At 44.2% G+C, this 22,823-nt stretch overlaps 1 protein-coding gene across 2 annotated transcripts in view; it reads right to left on the bottom strand.

Annotated features, from left to right (window-relative positions):
* The window catches only part of JPH1 (junctophilin 1), a 159,699-nt gene that overhangs the window by 131,602 nt on the left and 5,274 nt on the right, over window positions 1-22,823 (bottom strand). The gene's annotated exons all lie outside the window — the stretch shown is intronic.

Genomic DNA, 22,823 nt, shown 5'->3' with positions numbered 1-22,823 from the left:
AATATACATACTGTACGCACACTTTTTGGACAACAGCCCGGGAGATAGAGAATATATATTCACTTTTTTTACCCACCATAACCTTAATAACTATACATACATACATATACATATATTAAGGTTATGGTGGGTAAAAAAAGTGACAAAAACCCTCCACAGTATAGCATATAGCAAATGTAAATATTCCTGTATATTCATTTGCATGTCTTAGACAGGTCTGCAACCCTGTCTTTCACCATTATCGCCCAGCACACAGCACTTCCACTGCAGCAAGGGATTCTGGGAAATGACATGCAAATAAGCACACAGTGCCACCTTTTATCTCAAGCTCACATTACATGCGCAACCCTTAGCCAATGCATGCTGCTTTAAACACAGCTTTTAAGCAAGGACTTGGGAGATGCAAAGTCAGTTAACCCACTCACAGACATGTTTCAACCTTGATGGGTATCATCAGTGTGAGGTTGGTTTCTGACATTTGCTCATTTGAGATTAAAGAGTAGGTAATCACCACATTTATTAAGGTTATGGTGGGTAAAAAAAGTGACAAAAACCCTCCACGGTATAGCATATAGCAACAGTAAATATTCCAAATGAATATACAACCTCACACTGATGATACCCATCAAGGTTGAAACATGTCTGTGAGTGGGTTAACTGACTTTGCATCTCCCAAGTCCTTGCTTAAAAGCTGTGTTTAAAGCAGCATGCATTGGCTAAGGGTTGCGCATGTAATGTGAGCTTGAGATAAAAGGTGGCACTGTGTGCTCATTTGCATGTCATTTCCCAGAATCCCTTGCTGCAGTGGAAGTTCTGTGTGCTGGGCGATAATGGTGAAAGACAGGGTTGCAGACCTGTCTAAGACATGCAAATGAATATACAGGAATATATACAGGTACATATACATACACATATATATCATTGAAACCTTGCGGCGTGTAATTTGTCGCATCAACATTAGTTTCCATGGCGTTGCATCAAATATCACATTAAATAGTATCCCAATCTTGACGCTGAGTATTGTGTTAATGAGTGCAATAAAGTTGGGTACATTTGTATGATCTTTTTATTTGCTGTAAAAAGACACTTGTGAGCAAATTCATACGTATCAGACTGGTCTGCAACCCTGCTTTTTACCATTATCTATATAGCATACAATGCTTCCACTGCAGCTAGGAATTCTGGGAAATGGCATGCAAATGAGCACAAAGAGCACACCTTTTGCTTCAAATCCATTTAGCGTGGATCTCCATGAGAACATGCCTGCCACATTACACAGCTTTTCAGCACAGCCTGGTTTAAATAAGTGCATAGCCAGTAAACCCACTCACAGACAGCTGTTTCGACCTTTTGGGGTCTTTAATTATACAATATTTATGCTGTAAATGCAAAAAAAGGAGTCTTTAATAAAACCAAACCTCTTAATTTTCCTCAGTTAAAATCTTCTAAATATCCCCTAGAAAATGCATTATGTACTCATTCTGTATGATATAATTGATTTCATCAATTGGATTTTCTTTTCTCTTTCATAAATCTGCATTAATTTGGTAAAAGTTTGAGCTTTTGAGTCAAAAATTAGAAAGTCGTTAAATAGGTAATAAATTAGGAAACTAATCCCAAAAATAAAAAATAAAAAGTGGACAAATGTTACACTGCCAAGTGCTTTCACTTCTTTGCCACCATCTTTTGTCAAGAACTTGGGTATCATGAAACATTTATTTTGCATTATTGCTCATCCTGCCCATAAACAAGTCTTTAATGGTTATGCTTTCTTGCCAACAACAAAATTTAACATAATTTGGAATTTACAGACATTGAAAAGTAATGTGGAGTGATTTACTTGCGACTAAAAATAAGTCAATGGCATTTGGTATACTGTTAAATAGCATCTTAAGCCATGTAATTGAATCAGTGATTAATATTGCATGTTAAAAGGCAGCCAGATGTAATTAATAACATGCATCGTTGTACATTAATCTCACTAACGAATTGTTAGAGACAGTACACAACTCCCTGAGCATTAAGCAAGCAAAAAATAAAATGATTCCAAATGTATTATTAAAATATATTTTTCGTCAGCACAGGTCCCAATTTGAACAATACAAATGACTGAATGTTATACTAAAATACTTTAACAGAAGCAATCCAGAATAGCCTATTTAATGTAAGCTTACCAGGGTGAAGAAAATAAAGACCGGTTTGTGAAAAAAAAATGTGATAACCTCACCTAAAGATAGGATGAAAAGTATGTGTCCACGTAAGCATAGGTAGACATTCAACAATGTATAAGATTTGCATTCGACCTTGCTAATTGCTACTCCTCACCATCATGTCGTTTTGATCGCTTTCCCTCACATCTCATCCAAACACCTCTTTTGGGCCTCACACTCACCAACATCTTCAACACCTCAGCTGACAAATGTCACCTTCAAAACATGCAGTAGAGACAACCATTCTCCAGAAGAGCATCCTGAGCCCCTCAGACTATTGTCCTGTCTCTCACCATTCACCTCAACTTACTGAAAGCATTCTTTTCATATGCATGCTAAACTGCCTTAGTTCACATTTGGTCCTGGATAACCCCCAAATCATGCTTTCAAACCTTTCTACTGAAATGTGCAGGTTTCCAAATCACAGACACATCTGCTCAATGTATCTGCTGTTTTTCATATGATCAGCATTAAAGCTGCAGTTCAGTCTTTTTTTTTTAATTTATTTTTTTTCTTCAATAGTTGAATGTGGGCAATCTCGAATTACCTAAAGAACTGCATAGCTGCCGGTCAATTTGTTCTCCGTCTATTGATCGGCAAAGTTTGGCGACATCTTTAAATATGGGGAATGTAAATCGTTGCTATAGGAACAAGCATGCTTGTTAAAATAGAATACAAGAAAATTGGTCTTTCAAAGTTGTTTTTTTAAAACAGAAAATGCTAAAAGTATTTTTTCTTACTACAGAACTGATTTATTAAAAAAAACCACATGCAGGATATTGCCTGAACTGCAGCTTTAATCACCCATTTGATGTTTTCAATAAAGCCCGCTCCTTGCTGCCCTCTTGCAACTTAATTGTTTCTGTGGATAATTTATATTCCTATCCTGGTTGATCTATTTTAAATAGGGATCTGTTTTGGGTCCTCTCCTTTTGGCACTCTATACAATTTTACTTGGTGATCTCATTAACATCCCTGGAATTAAGTGCAACACACACACACACATACACACATACACACACACGTCTCCCTACAGTATCATCCTGGATGGGTGCCTGTCACCCGGAACTTAATTTATCCAAAAACAGAGCTCCTTAAAACCTCATCTACGCTTGGTCCTACCAACACCTATTCTTTACTGTTGGCAAGACTACCCATCCATCCGATCTGCCAAGAATGACACTGGTGTGTTACACAACTCCCACATTCATATTGTTGCAAAGCTAGCTGTTTCTTCCTCTGCAACATTGCTAAGACCTGCCCGTTCCTATATTACTCTGGAGCCACCACTCAAAACAGGAGGGCATGGATTACCCATTTTTACTTCTGCAACTTTGTTATCTGGACTTCATGCCTCACAGCTCTCCATCGTACAATCTATACAAAACTTTAAAGCTATAAATTAGAAGACAGACCTATGTCTGCCTCTTCCCTAGGCCGCGTCCATGCTGCATGCGCGCGAGCGAGGGCTGCACGATGAAATCACATTAGGGTAATGTGATCGTGTATATTACGTGTGCGCGCGCGCACGTGAACATTAGCCGGAGAGCTGCTTGCAGAGACAAACTTTTTTTTTGTCTTTGCGGCGCGACGCCCGGGACACTTGTGCGGTTCGCCCAATAAGGGCGAACCAGCTCTTTGACATCACGGCCACGCCTCCCTGTTGCATCTACCTATAGGACTCGCCCCAGCTACATGTGAGCGTGACATCACGGCGCTCAGTTGCGCGCGCAAACAGCCTGGACGCGGCCTTAGTCAAATCACTTGGCTGGCTTCCCATTACATTCTGTACAAAAGTATCCTATCCTTCCATGCACTCCACTTCTCCTTAAATCTCTGCTCTCCTTTCTCACCCTTCCATTCATATCCAGATTGTATTCTCCCTGTCCCACGAGTCTCTACTGCTGTCCCTCCTAAAATGTTTGGCGCACTGAAGTATGACATACACAATGCACCAGCGTGGGAGGCGATCATTGATTTGAATCAGTCTTGTGTGATAAGGGAGAGGGGCTATTGCACCATTTCACCCGTGGGAGCGTGCCAAACTTTGGCTACACCTGTTTTTACAGGGATAATAAAAATTAACTTAGAGGTCATCACAGAAGTGAAAGTGGTCTAATAAGATTTTTGTTTTTCAAATAACTGAAAGTAATAAGTGATCTATAATCAATTTATAAAAGATTCACAAATGCCAAAAGTTTCCACAATGCTGGGACATAATTGAAAAAGGGCTTTAAAAAGCTACCCTTGCATGATCACAGATGACATGTAAATTGTGCCATGTGGTGAACAGGATGCGACTTAGAAGAAATTGGCAAGACATTGCTGCAAAGAAACGGAACAGCGTTCAATCACGGAAAGAAGTACTGTACTGTACCAGGCCTAACTGAGCGCAGCAGCCTTTTATATAATGGTTTTACTGCTAAGGCTGCGTTTATAGTGCCGGCGACGCGACCGATGACGTCCCCTATTTCCGTCGCCACTGGCGAAAGTTAAACTTTAGTTTTAAGCGACGTCGCTGGCGTCAAGGCCAGTGAGATCACCAATGAGGAGGACAGCGCTCTGTGATTGGTTTAAAGAGTCAGATGTGGCGACTAAAAAAAAAAAAAAAAAAAAATCACATTTATATGGCTTCAAAATTTTTGTTCGCTCCGTCGGTCCGTCGCGCTTACTATAAGCGCATGCGACATATTCAATGGATTTGTTTTGGAGTGACGTCGCGTCGCCAGGTACTATAAGTGCAGCCTAAGAACGAATGAACCATTAAAAATCACCATTGTCAAAGAAATTAAAAACACTGCATTTTGGTTAGAAAAGGGAGAGAGAAAAAAGTGAAAGAATTAAGAAGAAGTATGAAGTAAAAAAAAAAAAAAGCAGCACAGTGGTCAGAATGCTAAAAATGATGAAGGAAAGCAGTGTTACAAAGATGATGGAAGAGAATGAGTGACCTCACTCAGCATGCCGTCTCCACTACACTCAGAATGCAGAGGTTTAAAAGTGAAAAGGCTACAGACTTAGTGGCAAAAGTGAGGAAAATGAGTCTAAATAGAGGCTAGGAAGCAATAGCGTGGAGATAATAAAAAGGGACCGCAGGGAAACGTAACAAATGATGACTACAGCATTTAAACAAAAGGAAAGCAGACAGACATTGCTACAGAACTACATATACAAGAACAAAGGACTTAAATAACATTGCATCGTGTAGTGTACAATGATACCATCATAGCTGTATTCAAATATTTACATTTTTGAGTTCGTATTTGCTTGTTCATTATGTAGATAATGTGACTACATGCTAAATCATACATTTTAAATCTACACAAGGAAGAGGATATCATTTTTGACTGCACATTTTTAGTAGGCCGTGCACAGGTACATGCTCTAACCAATTTATAGACATTTACAAAGTCAGTGTTTCAGGGTGTTTTTTTTAATTTGCTTCAGACTAACTTGAAGACACCCTGCAGAGCCCTGCTGGGGCAGTTACGGCTACCCCCTTCCGGGAGGCGGCTCTGTGTCTGTCACAGACACTCTCGCCCCTCTGATAAGCCCTGCCCCCAGACTGCCAATTAGCTCCGTCCACAACTCTCATTCAGCCTCTGCCTCCTGCTGTCCCTTCCCCTCTCCTCACTAAGCGGCGGTGGCCTGACCTGTCAGTCATTGCCGCTGTTCTCAGTGCGTCAGATCCGCGTGCAGTGATTGACAGGCGAGTCATCAACATGCACAGCACAGGCGCCAGGAAAAAAAATAAATATATATATATATATATATATATATATGTAACCCTTGTTCTCCCCCCCCCCCCCCTAGACTCAACTGATGTATCTAGGGTGCGTGAGGGCAGATTACATGGTGATGGGTGGTGCATCAGGCGTGGGCCTGAGCTTCCAGCGATGTTATGGGGGAGACAGGACCAGGCTTCTGAGGTATTGGCCTCCATGTGGTCTTAATGGTGCAGCGCCTCCATCTCCTATAATTCCCAGGGATATGGGAAGAGACCCTTATAGGAGAACCCCCTTGGTCCCGGGTGAACACTCCAGAATCACTCGGCACAATGTTGAAAGCAACGGAGTCTTTTATTGTACTCACTGTCGGCAGGGCAGTAATAGCAGCACAGCAATACAGATACACGATATGCCTCCTCCTCTCCCACCAGATCGTTCTCCGTAGGATGGTCTGAAGGGTATCTTTCTCCTTGCCTCCACCCGCAGCCAAGGGCGCTACGGGTGGGGCTAGCTCTTCCCTCACCCCCTAAGCAGGGTGAGAGGCATGGATCCACCTCTGGACAACTAGGCCCTACTCCTCAGGAACCTAGCTACACTCTCTCTCTTACTATCTGACTGTCCAGCCAGACACTCCAACCTCTCATCGGACCTCCTGGACAACTCACTCCTCTCTCAACTCCTGAACAACACACTCTCTGACTCTCAGAACTGAACTGACACTCTCCGACCTAGAACTCAACTGACTCCAGAGCACACAGGAACCGCTACTAAGTTTGGTCAGCCCCGCCCCTCATGACATCAACAAGACCTCCCCTCTGCACAGACCGGCAGCAGAGACAGGCTTGTATTAATCACGCAGGCAGGGCTTTGCAAGGGGGAAAACCCATGATTACTACTGGGGCCTGCCTTTAACAGGGCTTACCACAGTAGTAGGAAGATTTAGTAGCCCGTGCTGTTTACAGGGGCTACACACACATATATATACACATATATATACACATATACAGTGGTCGACAAATCACCAAAAAATCTACTTGCCGAACAAAAAAATCTACTCGCCACCTAGTACCACACGTGTGCTGCTTGGGCCAATAGGAGCTCGCCACGATGTTAAATCCACTCGCCCGGGGCGTGCAAATGTATAGGTTTGTCGAACACTGCACATATATATATATATATATATCAGTCTGTCTTTGCACCCGCCTTGAGAAAGGTTCCACTCCGGAACCGAAACGTCGGATTGGGCGGCCTGTTGGGCTAAAATATACTAGTGACTTTTTTACATTTATAACCCAAGTCTGTAACAAAGGAGTCATTTGGTTGCATCTTTTGATCAAAACATGATTCAAACCTGACAACTTTGTCAAGGTAAACTCCGTTTAGCAGGTACCTACCCGTAATATATGTAATTTCTTATTTTCCTATGGACTACATTTTGTGATGTGAGAGTGCCCCGAAGGGGTTAAATAAATGAAGTAAATGCTTATTTGTGATTTGGTGCCGTTAAAAGCTGGCCACAGCCAGTAACAAGGTTCCCTTATTATAAAGGTAAAATGTGAGTGCACAAATACCCTAGTGTGAAATAATCCTATTTACACAGATCTCTTCTGTCAGCCATAGATACACTAACCTACTCTTCAGTGGAGGGTGAAATGCAGACTGACAATAAGGTGTATTATACCTTCATGCTAATTGGTATGGAGCTCTATTCTGAAGGGGGGAGCCATACACCTCTAAGGAACGGTTTAGTAAAACAGAAACCAGGTGAGTCAAAACCTACCCCTATGATGGAATGCATCAGAAACACTATAATTAAATGCACTTATGGAATATGCAGCATGGAAAAGAATTGGTTTAACACGTCTCACTCAACAAGCAATTGGTATGTTGTGGCATGTGTGTGCGTATAATATAAAATTAAAATGAAAAGCGCAACAAAAAGGAACCAATATTAAACAATAATATGAAAAATGCTGTGCATATTAGGATCAAAATAAAATCCTTACAATTACTAAACTATCTCAGTAAGTGCAGCCAAAAATGTCCTCAACCCCACAAGTGTTGAATAACGTTTTTTGGATATACATACATACATACATACCTGTATTATTTCTACCATATTTGTTGCAGCACAGGCCAATACAATTATATACATATGCAGCAGATGCTAGTTAAATCTAAAATGTTAATGTATAAATTAATCTTGAGCACTCTTCATATGTTTGGATTTTTACCAATTCAGGAAAGAACTATTCCCATAGAAACCCTTGCACATGAGCACACTGATACCAACGCAACAGAGCATTTCAACAATCAGCCCACACTTCAATCTGATGCAAGAAATTGAATGTGTACAAATATGTTCGAATGCTCAGTGAATAATGCGTCATACTGCACACAGGTGCTACAGTAAGCATGGATATCACAATACGGTCTACTGAGGATTGAGAAGACTATAGATTATATTGACATCCCACGATAATGGATGGTTGTCATTTATTTTACAGATACTACCTTATTCAGAACTCACTGGTTAAAGTTATTCCTGCTCTCAGTAGAGTGATAAAGAAATGTGTTGATAAAGTACAGGTTTGATCTTGATGCACAGCCATTTTAGAGAATGCATACATTTTGCTCCTTAAACAGTTTGTTTTGTTATGCATATTTAGATCTTCTATTCCATACACAATGTTAGACATAACATTCATTTAAGAGTCCGTCGCATCTTACATTTTAGGGCGTGCGTATAGTGCCTGCGACGGGCGACGTCGCCCAAAAACAAATACATTGCCGCCCCCGCGTGAGCTTATAGTAAGCGCGACGGCGACAATGCGACGTCGCCAAATTTGGAAGCTGGCAATATTTGATTTTTCAAGGGCTGTCGCCTCATGTGACAGCCCCATAACCAATGAAATGCCAGAAAGCCTGCGACGCTGTCGCAAAGCGAAATATAACTTTCGCTAGCGGCGACGTCACCCGTCGCCAGCACCATACGCGCGGCCTTACTTGTGTAATCCCTCACCACGTTCAAGTTATGTTTATCTACTTCTATATATTTTGGACAGTTGTTTGTCTGTTCGCTATGCATTTGGACACATCTTCAGACAGATATCATAACCAAAATTTGCATGATGGTTCCTGAGATCAAGGAGCAGGTCTGTGTCTATTCTATGAGTTATTACAATTTCTCTGACAAACAAATCAGCCACTGGGTGTTGCACCTGGCAGGCAATGTACAGTATGTAGCACGTGACATCATACTAGTCACATCAGAATGCACATAGCCTGGTGGCAGATAAGGAGAGTCGGATAGATAGAAAGTTTACACAGATAGAAGAGGGGTGAGAGGAGATGGGGGTGGAGGTGAGGTTGGTTTCTTAGAATTTCTAAGCAACGGCAGGTACTTTCAGCTAGTAAACCAATATTGAGAAATGCTTTTTTTTTTTAATTTTAAAAAAAAAATAATTCTTATAGTTGTACAATTAAAAAAAATATTGCTCCCATTGATTAATATTAATGCCGAGATGATTGCACCTCTGCAAATATTCAGCATCTCAGATCATAAAGTGAATATATCTCTATATCTCGTAACGCAGTTTAAAATTGTAGTTTACATTATTTATATTACGGTCAAATGCTTGGTACAGCATTAACAAATGTATTATTATCAAGCACTGGTGAATTTGTTTTGAATATTCATTTTGCAGGGTACATTAGACTGATGGTCCTTTTTGCATGTACCGAAAAACATGAAAACTAAACCGACATCCTTGGCAAGTAAATATTTCTGAGGACTATGAACACTAATAAATCTATCTTGTCAGACATTTGCACACTAATCAGTCCTGGTCATTACCTCATTAAATAGCGTGCACAAAGATCAATTGTAATTTCTTATGTTAATTGAATCATTTCTAGAATATCCATTTAAGTTATTTACAGATGGGAGAGCAGCAGGAACAAAAAAAACTACTTTGACATAAAAAATGTGGGCGAATAATGTGTGTTTAAATACAACCACAGTACATAATATATCCATTTTGTGGTGAAAAGCGGACTACATTTGCCTACTACATCTACAATACCCCACATTTTGGTGCAGTCAAAATAGTTTGTTCAGATTCAGGGGGAATATATCTCATTTTAACCAATTCAGTACAGGTATACCACGCATTAACATACGCAATGGGTCCAGAGTATGTATGTAAAGTGAAAATGTACTTAAAGTGAAGCACTACCTTTTTTCCACTTATCGATGCATGTACTGTACTGCAATCGTCATATAAGTACATAACTGATGTAAATAACGCATTTGTAACAGGCTCTATTGTCTCCCCGCTTGCGCACAGCTTCGGTACAGGTAGGGATCCGGTATTGATGTTCTGGACGTGCTGACAGGCACATGCGTGAGCTGCCATTTGCCTACTGGGCGATATGTCCTTACTCGCGATTGTCCTTAAAGCGGGGTATGCCTGTATTTACCATTCAAGTCAAAAGAAACCCCCTAAAGAGTAAGAAAAGTCTAAATAAAAATAAAAGTTTAATCATGAAAAAAATTCAGAGGATCATCCCCATTGCGGAAGATTCTAACAAAATACTCCAATTTGCTGTATGTTAATAATTACCAGTAATCTTCACTTCTAATTTCCAGATTTCAAAGTTACCATTTATAGAACATTCTACATACAAGTATGCAGGATGACATGACAGGGACATTACAATGACACCCATACTGTACAAAGAAAGAACAGAAGGGGAATATAGTCGGTGTCATGACTACCAGTTTCCAAATCTGCTCAGTTAAAGGAGCAATTCATGCGTTTTTTTTAATTCTTTTTTTTAATATAGGATTGAAGCAGGTTGTCTCTGGAGACGAGCACCATTCATTTCAGCTCCGTTGACCCCGTGCTTCCCGAGATACCGTAACACCCTCTGGAGGTCTGTATCTCAACAAAGTTTAAAGCTCCCGCGTCACGCCTGCCAATAAGAAGTCGCACCGGATGGCATCGCGGCTTCCTATTGGCCCGCAGGAGCTTTGAAACTCCGCCATTGCGTGATCCCTGCTAGCAGAGCAGCTACCTGCACCGCCTACGGAAGCAAGTATCTCAGGAATCCGGGGGTCCCCGGAGTCGAAATTAATGGGGTTCAGTGCCGGAGACCACCTGCTTCAAATGTATGTTAAAGGGGCAATCCATGTTTTTTTACCTTTTTTAAGTGTCCTTTTTTTGTGGGTTTCTTTGGGTATTAATAGCAATAGTTTATTAGGGGCCATTCTATAAGACACCTTACAGCCCCATTCACTTTAATGGGCCGCAAGGTGTCTTATGGAGTAGCAGCACTGAGTAAACATGGGCTTAAATTACTTATGTAACTTTGCTACATACAGTATGTCACTAATGCTTCCTACATTATTCATTATTACAAGTCTTCTTTACATGCGCTCATCTTTGCAGAATCAAGTTAAAAAGTGATAAAGTTAAAGAAGTGTATGGGGAAATTAAAAAAAAAAAAAAGGGAGTATTGTTCATTTGTATTTTCAGAAAATGTATTAAGACATCATAATTTATGGTGCAATATAAAAGATTTTAGAAGTACCTACAGTATTTTCAACAAATAATTCAAAGCATTGGAATAAGGATCTTGCTTTAAGAACAAAAAGACTCATTAGAAAATCATTAAGGGGGGGGGGGGCGGGGTGAGTTTTGAAGTGTCGGCCGGACAATGCATTTGACATTTTCAAAACTAACCTTTAACAAAATAAAATGGCATATTCTCGAATACACAAGCCATTTCAGCTTCTACTTTTACAAACCTTGGCTTAACAACAGATGTATTTAACAAGATTCAAATATTCCTCCTACGCAGTTGTAAATTTCACCAGCCTAAGATTCACATCGTACCATAGTGTCCTCACAAAATGTCATGACATCCTCTACACTGGTCTCATACCTAATGACAGAGTTATTTATATATTATGTTGTTTAAATAGTAAAAGGAAATGAAGTCTAAACAGGCACTAACCAACTGAAATGAAAACAAATGTCAAACCAGGAAATCTGGCAGCAGCTATCTGCAGCCCATTTACTAACAAAGAGCTATGTAATGCATATGCAATTAATTATGCATATCATTTTCAGATCACAAGAGGTGGTTGAAAGACATCCATCCATGCTGCTTAGCAAAGCAGTGTGTTGCAGCCTCTCCGGCAGTGAAAGATTTCAATCTTAACCCTTTTGACGCCCTATGACGTAACTACCACGTCACGAGGTCTGGCATGCCATGTACCCATGACCACCCCCACGGCTTTGTGCTTGTTTACTAGGGGAGGTAGCGTTCAACACCCCTGTGAAGCACTGAACGTGACTTAGGCTGAGTCCATAGAAGGACAGTCGGCGCTGAGCCGTGCGGACGCTCCGCGATGAGCCCCGTCATCCTCAATGAGGATGTCTTGAGAGGGGGCGAGTGTCCGCAGGCCGACAGCAGACCCTGTTTCTGAGCGCACTGTCGGCTGAAAACCTCCAATCAGAGCGAAGCAGCTTCAACGTCACGGCACCGTGACGTCGGCGCTTCGCGGGCTATTGGCCTAGTGACGTCAGTGCCCCGCCTCCCGATCGCGTACGCTGGCTCGTCTGCTAGTTCATGCAAATTGCTCCTGATTGCGCAGACGAGTCTCAGCGTCAGCGCGGAGGAGCGCGGCTCCCCCCTCTATGGACACAGCCTTACAAGGGATATGGGATGGAAGGGGGAAAAAAAAAACCACAACACCTGCCTGTTTGCATCGTTAGTGACGTTTCGAACATGCGATTGCTCCTCAGGAGCGAGCGCATAATCCCGAAGTGTCCATGAGGCTGTGACACTCTGGTGCGTCCACCCCTTAGGGTAAATATCAGACGCATTCCCATTAAACTTCAAAATTACTCTTATGGCACATTAAACCGGTTTGAACTTCACTTGAGTATATAAAGATATCAGAAAACCTTCCTTTCTGCTAGCGGATTTGAGGATTCTTGGCTCACAAATTCAGTTCAATGTCTTAGCACATTTCCTATTTGCACACAATGAAAACAGGGCAAACTCCTAGCGCCAAAACAGTTTATTGCTCTGTACATGCGTGCAAATAAAAATACAATTAACAGGGAATTTATTTCCCCATTATCTCTTAGCATACGCTTCCATTGCAGCCAGGGATTATGGGTAATAACATGTGACGTGTGTCACTCTGCTTTTTATCCATTTTAATATAAGATCTCTCTAGATGCTTAAATTACAGACCTAAATCCTTCCAAAATGTTATGGTTGCTTGATGGCTTGGGGCTTCAGGAATTAACCTAATTTATCAAGAAACTGTAGCTTTGTGCGTGATCTCTCTTTGCTGAATGTCATAATACCATTAAAATATTCAGTATTTTGATAATCTGGGACACCAAGTGTTAATGGACATTTTTAAATAAACCTATTTTTCTTATATATAAAATCAAACTTGCATAAGGTATTTATTGGCCTATAAAACAAGGAGATGTTTAGATGAAGGCGACAGGTGAAAGTACTCAGGAGTACTAGACTTTAAACCTGGGATTATGAGTGATGGCCCACGACAAATTGTGTGTATACTGTGGAAGTCTGGTGACAGTACCCAGCCTGTATTGCCTGAGGCCCAGCGTGCGAGTGTCAAAGGGGACCTCACAGTATTCAAATCTTCCCTGTGAGTAGCAGAGGAAAGAGACAGGGGGGGGGGGGGGGGGGCGTTTAAGGCAGGGGGGGGCGTGAAAGGCAGGGGGGGGCGTGAAAGGCAGGGGGGGGGCGTGAAAGGCAGGGGGGGGGCGTGAAAGGCAAGGGGGGGGGCGTGAAAGGCAGGGGGGGGCGTGAAAGGCAGGGGGGGGCGTGAAAGGCAGGGGGGGGCGTGAAAGGCAGGGGGGGGCGTGAAAGGCAGGGGGGGGGGCGTGAAAGGCAGGGGGGGGGCGTGAAAGGCAGGGGGGGGGCGTGAAAGGCAGGGGGGGGGCGTGAAAGGCAGGGGGGGGGCGTGAAAGGCAGGGGGGGGGCGTGAAAGGCAGGGGGGGGCGTGAAAGGCAGGGGGGGGCGTGAAAGGCAGGGGGGGGGCGTGAAAGGCAGGGGGGGGCGTGAAAGGCAGGGGGGGCGTCAAAGGCAGGGGGGGCGTCAAAGGCAGGGGGGGCGTCAAAGGCAGGGGGGGCGTGAAAGGCAGGGGGGGCGTGAAAGGCAGGGGGGGCGTGAAAGGCAGGGGGGGGCGTGAAAGGCAGGGGGGGGCGTGAAAGGCAGGGGGGGGCGTGAAAGGCAGGGGGGGGCGTGAAAGGCAGGGGGGGGCGTGAAAGGCAGGGGGGGCGTGAAAGGCAGGGGGGGCGTGAAAGGCAGGGGGGGCGTGAAAGGCAGGGGGGGCGTGAAAGGCAGGGGGGGCGTGAAAGGCAGGGGGGGCGTGAAAGGCAGGGGGGGCGTGAAAGGCAGGGGGGGCGTGAAAGGCAGGGGGGGCGTGAAAGGCAGGGGGGGCGTGAAAGGCAGGGGGGGCGTGAAAGGCAGGGGGGGCGTGAAAGGCAGGGGGGGGCGTGAAAGGCAGGGGGGGGCGTGAAAGGCAGGGGGGGCGTGAAAGGCAGGGGGGGCGTGAAAGGCAGGGGGGGCGTGAAAGGCAGGGGGGGCGTGAAAGGCAGGGGGGGCGTGAAAGGCAGGGGGGGCGTGAAAGGCAGGGGGGCGTGAAAGGCAGGGGGGGCGTGAAAGGCAGGGGGGGGCGTGAAAGGTAGGGGGGGGCGTGAAAGGCAGGGGGCGCGTGAAAGGCAGGGGGCGCGTGAAAGGCAGGGGGGGCGTGAAAGGCAGGGGGGGCGTGAAAGGCAGGGGGGGGCGTGAAAGGCAGGGGGGGGCGTGAAAGGCAGGGGGGGGCGTGAAAGGCAGGGGGGGGCGTGAATGGCAGGGGGGGGGCGTGGAAGGCAGGGGGGCGTGGAAGGCAGGGGGGGCGTGAAAGGCAGGGGGGGCGTGAAAGGCAGGGGGGGCGTGAAAGGCAGGGGGGGCGTGAAAGGCAGGGGGGGCGTGAAAGGCAGGGGGGGCGTGAAAGGCAGGGGGGGCGTGAAAGGCAGGGGGGGCGTGAAAGGCAGGGGGGCGTGAAAGGCAGGGGGGGCGTGAAAGGCAGGGGGGGCGTGAAAGGCAGGGGGGGCGTGAAAGGCAGGGGGGGCGTGAAAGGCAGGGGGGGCGTGAAAGGCAGGGGGGGCGTGAAAGGCAGGGGGGGCGTGAAAGGCAGGGGGGGCGTGAAAGGCAGGGGGGGCGTGAAAGGCAGGGGGGGCGTGAAAGGCAGGGGGGGCGTGAAAGGCAGGGGGGGCGTGAAAGGCAGGGGGTGGTGCGTGAAAGGCACACACACACACACACACACACACACACACACACACAGTGTCACACACACACACACAGTGTCACACACACAGTGTCACACACACAGTGTCACACACACAGTGTCACACACACAGTGTCACACACACAGTGTCACACACAGTGTCACACACACAGTGTCACACACACACACAGTGTGACACACAGTGTGACACACAGTGTGACACACAGTGTGACACACACACACAGTGTGACACACACACACAGTGTGACACACACACACAGTGTGACACACACACACAGTGTGACACACACACACACACGTCAGGGAGGGGAGAGGTGAGCGGAGGGAGGGAGGGGAGAGGTGAGCGGAGGGAGGGAGGGGAGAGGTGAGCGGAGGTAGGGACGGGAGAGGTGAGCGGAGGGAGAGAGGGGAGAGGTGAGCGGAGGGAGAGAGGGGAGAGGTGAGCGGAGGGAGAGAGGGGAGAGGTGAGCGGAGGGAGGGAGGGGAGAGGTGAGCGGAGGGAGGGAGGGGAGAGGTGAGCGGAGGGAGGGAGGGAGGGGAGAGGTGAGCGGAGGGAGGGAGGGAGGGGAGAGGTGAGCGGAGGAAGGGAGGGAGGGGAGAGGTGAGCGGAGGAAGGGAGGGAGGGGAGAGGTGAGCGGAGGGAGGGAGGGAGGGAGGGGAGAGGTGAGCGGAGGGAGGGAGGGGAGAGGTGAGCGGAGGGAGGGAGGGAGGGGAGAGGTGAGCGGAGGGAGGGAGGGAGGGGAGAGGTGAGCGGAGGGAGGGGAGAGGTGAGCGGAGGGAGGGGAGAGGTGAGCGGAGGGAGGGAGGGGAGAGGTGAGCGGAGGGAGGGGAGAGATGAGCGGAGGGAGGGGAGAGATGAGCGGAGGGAGGGGAGAGGTGTGTGTGAGTGTGAGTGTATGAGTGTGTGTGTGGCGCCGAGGGGGAAGAGAGTGGCAGTTGGGTGACGTCAGACTCACCAATCTGATTGGCCAGAGGCTGAGGACCAATCAGATTCACCGCAGCTAGTACCAACCTTTCGATTTTATATATTAAGATGAAGTTCATCTTGCATTGTCCCTATACATTTACTAAATATGAGATATGTGGCATACGATACAGTTCATAATGTGAAGTATATACACTCTTAACAGATGGCTACCGCTGTTTAAGTTATGACCAAAAACAACAGGTTTATGTTGTATATCTGGTAACTGCATTGGCAAAAGTGGTATCTACATGTGTATATCAATTATACAAATGTAACAGTGAAGGTGGTGTCATTCTAGGACCTACAGTGAAAGAGTTATAAAAATAAATGTTATACTCCTATTTCCTGGTAAATAAAATAAAAATGCTTTTTTCCCCCTTTTTCCAAGCAATAATAAAGTTGTCACTGTAGATTGATGAAAGGGGTTAAGGACAAGCCCAGAAGGTGGGCTTATCCTGTCCCCAAGGGAAATTAGCTTTAAGATAAAAACCATGCATTTAGAATACGATTTTGGAATTCATCCAAGGGGGTGCCCGCGCTATGACACGTGAATCTGCATACTTTCAGCTCAAAACCCTTTGAGGAATCTGATATTATTATGTGGCAACGGATTTTATATTTTCCAGTTTTCCACTGTTACTTTCGGAAACAGTCTGATTTAATTGTTCTGTGTGCAATGGCAGATTTTCCATTAGACCGGGCCTAGAGCAGCAAAAATGTCCGCCCCAATATACAGATGCCGCGCGCTTGGGTCTCTCAGGCCTGATGGGAAGGCACTCAAAATGGCATCCGCCTCCTTGCTTCCGTCCTGAAAACGGCCACACTCCGGAGAGGTTAAAAAAAATAGTCAGCTAACGCATATCTGTGGGGAACTTCATCCCGGTGAAAAAAGGTTGCACGTTCTTCTCTCATCCCCACAATAGTTGCAGCAGAATAGATTAGTTCTATGCATCTAATAGACTGGTCCCAAAGATTTCCCATGCAGGGATCCATGATACCTCATGGTCGGATCACGCACCGATAAGAGTTGCGGTGCTCCCAAATTAACCTAGACCGACCGGGAGCAAATTGGAAACTAAATGAGTCAATGATAAAGATCCCAGAAGTCATACAGACACTTGATAAGGTCAATTTATTTTTCTTACAAATTAATAATGGCAGTGTTACTTCCCAAACTACCCTGTTGGAGGTCCATACGGCCACCTTCAGGGGCACGCTAATTAATATAGCTGCTGGACGGAAAAAGGAGAGACGAGAAAATATATAAGCTACAAACCAAATTGGGCAAGCTCTCTCCTCTCCATAAACGAAATAGACGAGTAGACACTTTAAAGGAGCTAACAGATATCAGAATAGAATTAAATATGCTCCTAACTTCTAAGGCTGAGAAGGCACCGAGTTGGTCAAGGAGGAAATTTTTGGAAAAAGCACACAAGCCAGATACCCTACTTGCAAACAAGCTAAAGAACAGGTAGCTGAATGACAATATACAAGCTCTCAGGCTAAAGTCAGGGATTGTGACCTCCAATCCTAAACGCATGTGCAAGAATTTAAACAGTACTATGAAAACTTATATAATGGTCATGCATAATGATAAAACGAGTCAGGCTCTGAAAGATTTCTTAGCAGATTCTAAATTACCTAGGTTGGACAGGGGAGGGAGGGAGGATTTGCAAAAAGACTTCACGATTGAGGAGCTATCGGAAGTTATTAAGAAAGCTCCCTAATAGCCGCACAAGAGAAAACCTATACCTATATTAAAAATTACTATTTATTAATAAATGATTAAAATATATTTATTGCAGCAAAAAACTAACGTGAACCAAAGTGATTAAAATAAATTAAAAACGGAGGAGGTAACTGTATGCCTAGTTCAAACTAACAGTGTATGCTAGGAATAACTATTTTAGAATGTCCCACTGCTATATGATTATACTAACAGTGGTAGTTATACCAATACAGTTCTATATAGTTTGAGGACTACACCTAAATGGAGAGTATAGCTTAATATAGTGTGTGTGCTCAGAATAATATAGTATATTTGTTGAGCCAGCTAATGCTAGTATACGGATATATACACACACGATGTACCAGACCAACAGGTTCAAAGGTAAATGAACCTAGAGGTCTGTTATGTTTAGCAAAACAGCTATTTCAAGATCAAAGTATGTGTCTTGTACTCGGAACCATGACAAATAGGAGAGTAGTCAGAGTGTTGTGCTTCCTTTAGAAGGCTCCGAAACACTCTAACTGAGAAAAGGCAACAGACCTCTCCGATATAGCCAGCGCACTAGGTGGTGACGCTTAGCCTGCCCAACATATGTTTCACCGTTGTGGCTTCTTTCTTTTCTTTGCTTATCATTAACCCCATCCCTGCCAGCACCACCTCCGCACTCTTATTGCAGTTTTTTGTTCCGTCACCACACATTCACAATTTATTGGTCCCCCATATCCCCATTGGTGTAGTGCAAGGCGCACAACTTGACCTTTTTAGGCCATTCTATCTTCTGGAAGTTATTAAGAACCTAAAATCATCCGAAGCTCCCGGGCCCGATGGGTTCTCAAATTTGTATTATAAACAAATTCTTTAAATTGCTTGTCCCCCCTCCCACCTGCTGCACATGTTTAATGCGGTGCACACGGGTGCCTCATTCCCGAAGCACATGCTCCAGGCGTGTATTTCACTAATGCATAAACAAGGCAAAGATCCAGCAGACTTTAAGAGTTATAGTCCCATATCGTTAATAAATTCGGACACTAAAAATATACTCCAAAATTCTAGCTAATTGATTGAGCCATATCCTACCTAGATTGAGAAATCCCACCTGATCCAGGTGAACCAAAGGCAGACAAGCAGCTGACAACACCAGAAGAATCATAGGCTTAATCGAGTTGGGCAATATGAAAAAAAATCCCTGTACTGGTGCTAAGTTTAGACGCTGAAAAAGCCTTTGATAGAATCGATTGGCCTTATTTGAGGGCCATGCTTGGAGCATACGGTTTCGGGGGTAGAATTTAAAAGGCAATCACGGCACTGTATGACAGACCGGCAACGAGGATGATTCATCAGGGCTTCCCATCAGATCTTTTTAGTATAAAGCGTGGCACGAGACAGGGGTGTCCACTTTTGCCCCTCTTGTTTGCCTTATGCATGGAACCCCTGGCCGCGCAGATACGGAACAATCCGGATATCGCAGGAATTCAAACCCAGAATCAGTCCCATATAAGTAGCACTGTATGCTGACAATGTTATTTTAACACTGGCCAGGCACCTCACCTCTCTGCCCAATTTTTTTTTAACCTACTAGGGAAAGTCAATAAGTTATCCGGATTTAAAATCAACCATACAAAATCAGAAGCTTTAAAATGTAAATTTACCAAAGGAAATGGAGAAATTGATAGACATCAATTTTAGCGGCAACGTTAATATTACGAGGAATTATAAATCACTATACAAAGCAAATTTTCCCAAGTTATTACAAATTTTAAGAGAAGACTTGTGTGGTACACATACATCTGCCACGTATTTTATATATTTTCCAAACTCTCCCAATACCGGTGATCCGGAAGGACATTCTCTCAATTCAATCGTTAATCTCCAAGTGTATATGGAAATTTAAAAAGCAGAGAGTTAAGAGTAACTAAAAAGACCAACACTAGCAGGAGGGCTTGCGGTACCTTGCTTGATATATTACAAAGGGGCCCAATCATGCCAAATTTCCCAATGGCATATAGATCCCAGTCTCAAGAGAAGGGTAGCATTGGAGGGTGAATTTTGTGCTCCAGTAGAACTGCAGGGATTTAATTTGGTCCCCTAAAAAGATCATTAATTCTATTCAGGATCCGCTACCCACCATGACCAACTCCCTTGCAATCTGGGAAGTCTCTAAATTTAGTTGTTCTCTAACCACTAAACATTCGTTAATGGCCCCATTATTTGATAATCCTGACTTTGCTCCTGGTCTGAATAGTAAGAATTTTATAGTTTGGAAACAGAAAGAGTTGGTTAGACTCAAAGATCTGGAGGGTAGAATTAACATTAAAACATTTGACCAAATCAAGCCAGAAAAAGACATACCCAATTCAGAATTCTTTAGATACCTTCAGATTCGAACATTTTATACTAAAGTCTCCCCAAGTCCCCCATTGACTAATTTCGAAAAGCTCTGTACACAGACACGAGGGGACTCACATCTCAAATGTACAGATAGTCTGCGCTAGAACAGATCATCTATTCCAGAAAGCTGAGTTACATGACTCAATGGGAGGCTGATTTAGGGGAAACACTGGAGGAGTGGGATAGGATTTCATGGCTGCAGCCAAGAGTTCAATATGTAAGATGTTAAGGGAGAACGCATATAAAGTCCTAACGAGATGGTATTTAACCCCACTAAAACGCTCTAAATTTGTCCCGGGTTACTCCCCATTGTGTCCCAAACAGTGTGGAGAGGCAGCGGACTTGCTTCATTTGCTGTGATCTTGCCCTCGTGTAGCATCTTTATAGGAACAAATTAGAGATTGGCTACAGAGGATTTTTGACCTCACTATTACTCTAAATCCATGGCTGTTTCTTCTGAATAGACCTACACCGGGATTGGCTAGAGTCAAAAACAAAATAGTGGCACATTTTGCAACAGCAACGAGGTGCGAGCTCGCAGCATTATGGAAGCAGAATGAAATTCCATCTATTCCCAAGATTTACCCCCGAAGCCTGTCAGCCTATCAGGTGAAACATATGTTGGGTATGTCCTAGCGTTACTCCCTGGTGCGCAGGCTAATCGGAGAGGTCAGGTGCGTTACCTTATCAGAGCGTTTTGGAGTCTTCACCGTGGGAAGCGCAACGCTCTGACTTTGATCCTATTCACAATACTCTATGTGCCTTGCAGTGCTATTTGCAGCTATATGTATATTCTGAGTCTCTTAAACTCAATACTCCAAAAATAGGAGTGTTTGGTTAGTACTTGCCAAGTGATTCACCATTACAGACCACCAGGTTCAGCAGTTTCTGCGCCTGTCGGTCTGGTGACAAACTATATGTATTTAGGGGTGTGGACTACCCTTATAACTGTAATAGACCTCAGTCTCCATTAGTCTCCATTAGTCCACATTACATCAAATAAACCTCACAAACTATCAGTATACATAGGCAGGCTGAGTCTCTATCCACTATCAAGCAAGCACTCTCATATAATATTGAACCTCCCCATAGAAGAGGATTCTAGTACATATAGGATCAGGTGTCTGAGGACGCAAGGATACACTGAAACAGCTACCACCACAGCCAATTCAATAGTATAACTGTGGTATACAATAAAGATTAGATAGCTGTTTTCCGCTTTCCAGTAATAGCGTCCCGATTCAGCACACTGACGTCTCCTTTCATTTTTAAATTATTTCGGTTTATTTTTTACCTCACTACAAGTATATTTTAATTTATGTGTTAATAAAATTAGATTTTAACTAGACAGGGGTGTCTCTCTAGTGCGACACAATAGGGAGATCTTTCTACTTCTGTTTACATTGCTACTACTCCCAGTCAGCCCCACCCCCACACCGGTCGTTGTAGTGAGGTTCTTTGGTTTAATAGAGTATTATTACACTCTCCTTGGTGTAGTGCGAGGTACACACACACACCCCTTAGGGGGTACCCTCTTCCTCTTTGTATTCCCAAGATTAGAAACAAAATTTGGTTTGTTTGCCAGATGGAAAATTTGACAAGCTTAATTAACGACACTGGCACTAAATTCCAAAAGGTCTGGGTACCTTGGTAAGCACAGACAGATATCCCAGGGGTGAACAATGCCACAGCCTCACTATGATAGCAACAGGTGCGTTCTCCTCTGACAGGTGGAGAAAATGGAAGTAGAGATTAATAGAGGCAAACAGCAAGTGGAGCACGTGCAGGGTTCCACGTCAGGACCAAGGATTGAGGCAAAAAGAGATACAACATGTAGGAGACCGCAGAGGAAGTTGACATTACAAATCCCCCCCCCCCCCCTCACCCCACAACCCTCCTTGTGATGTGTGTCCCTGTCATCTGTCTATGTTTTTCTTGCTTACACTGAGGTGAAGTGATTACAGTACATATGAAGCGATTGATCAGATGCAATGTCTTGATGTACTGTATGTCTTGTTTTCACCGAAACCCAATAAAAATGTAAGTTACAAATAAAAAATAAAAAAGTGCCATGCACATAGCCATTTCTCCATATAAAATTCATATTGGAGTAAAATAATTAGTTTATATGTACAAAATACCTGTAATACAGGTAATGCATAAGGTAGACTTGTTACCATTTTAAACTACTGTAAGTTAAAGTACAGAATGCACCATAAAATTGTTTTCAGATTTTCTTCGTGATTACTTTTAATGCACCAACCTGGCAATTGGTCATAACTTCTGTACAGTATAGAAGCATAACCTTTGTAGTGGCCTCCAATCCCTGTGCAAAGCAACTCTGTGTCCATTAAATGGAAAAAGCACAGTGTTTAAAGAGTAATACATATCCCGTGCTTGGAATGAGCCACTGTTTATCATACTAACGGAGGGCAGGCTGGGTGTATGCTAATAC

The sequence above is a fragment of the Ascaphus truei genome, chromosome 2, assembly GCF_040206685.1.
Source record: "Ascaphus truei isolate aAscTru1 chromosome 2, aAscTru1.hap1, whole genome shotgun sequence".
NCBI classification, from domain to species: domain Eukaryota; kingdom Metazoa; phylum Chordata; class Amphibia; order Anura; family Ascaphidae; genus Ascaphus; species Ascaphus truei.
Note: the sequence above shows the minus strand (reverse complement) of the source record. Positions and strands in the feature narration are given on the sequence as shown.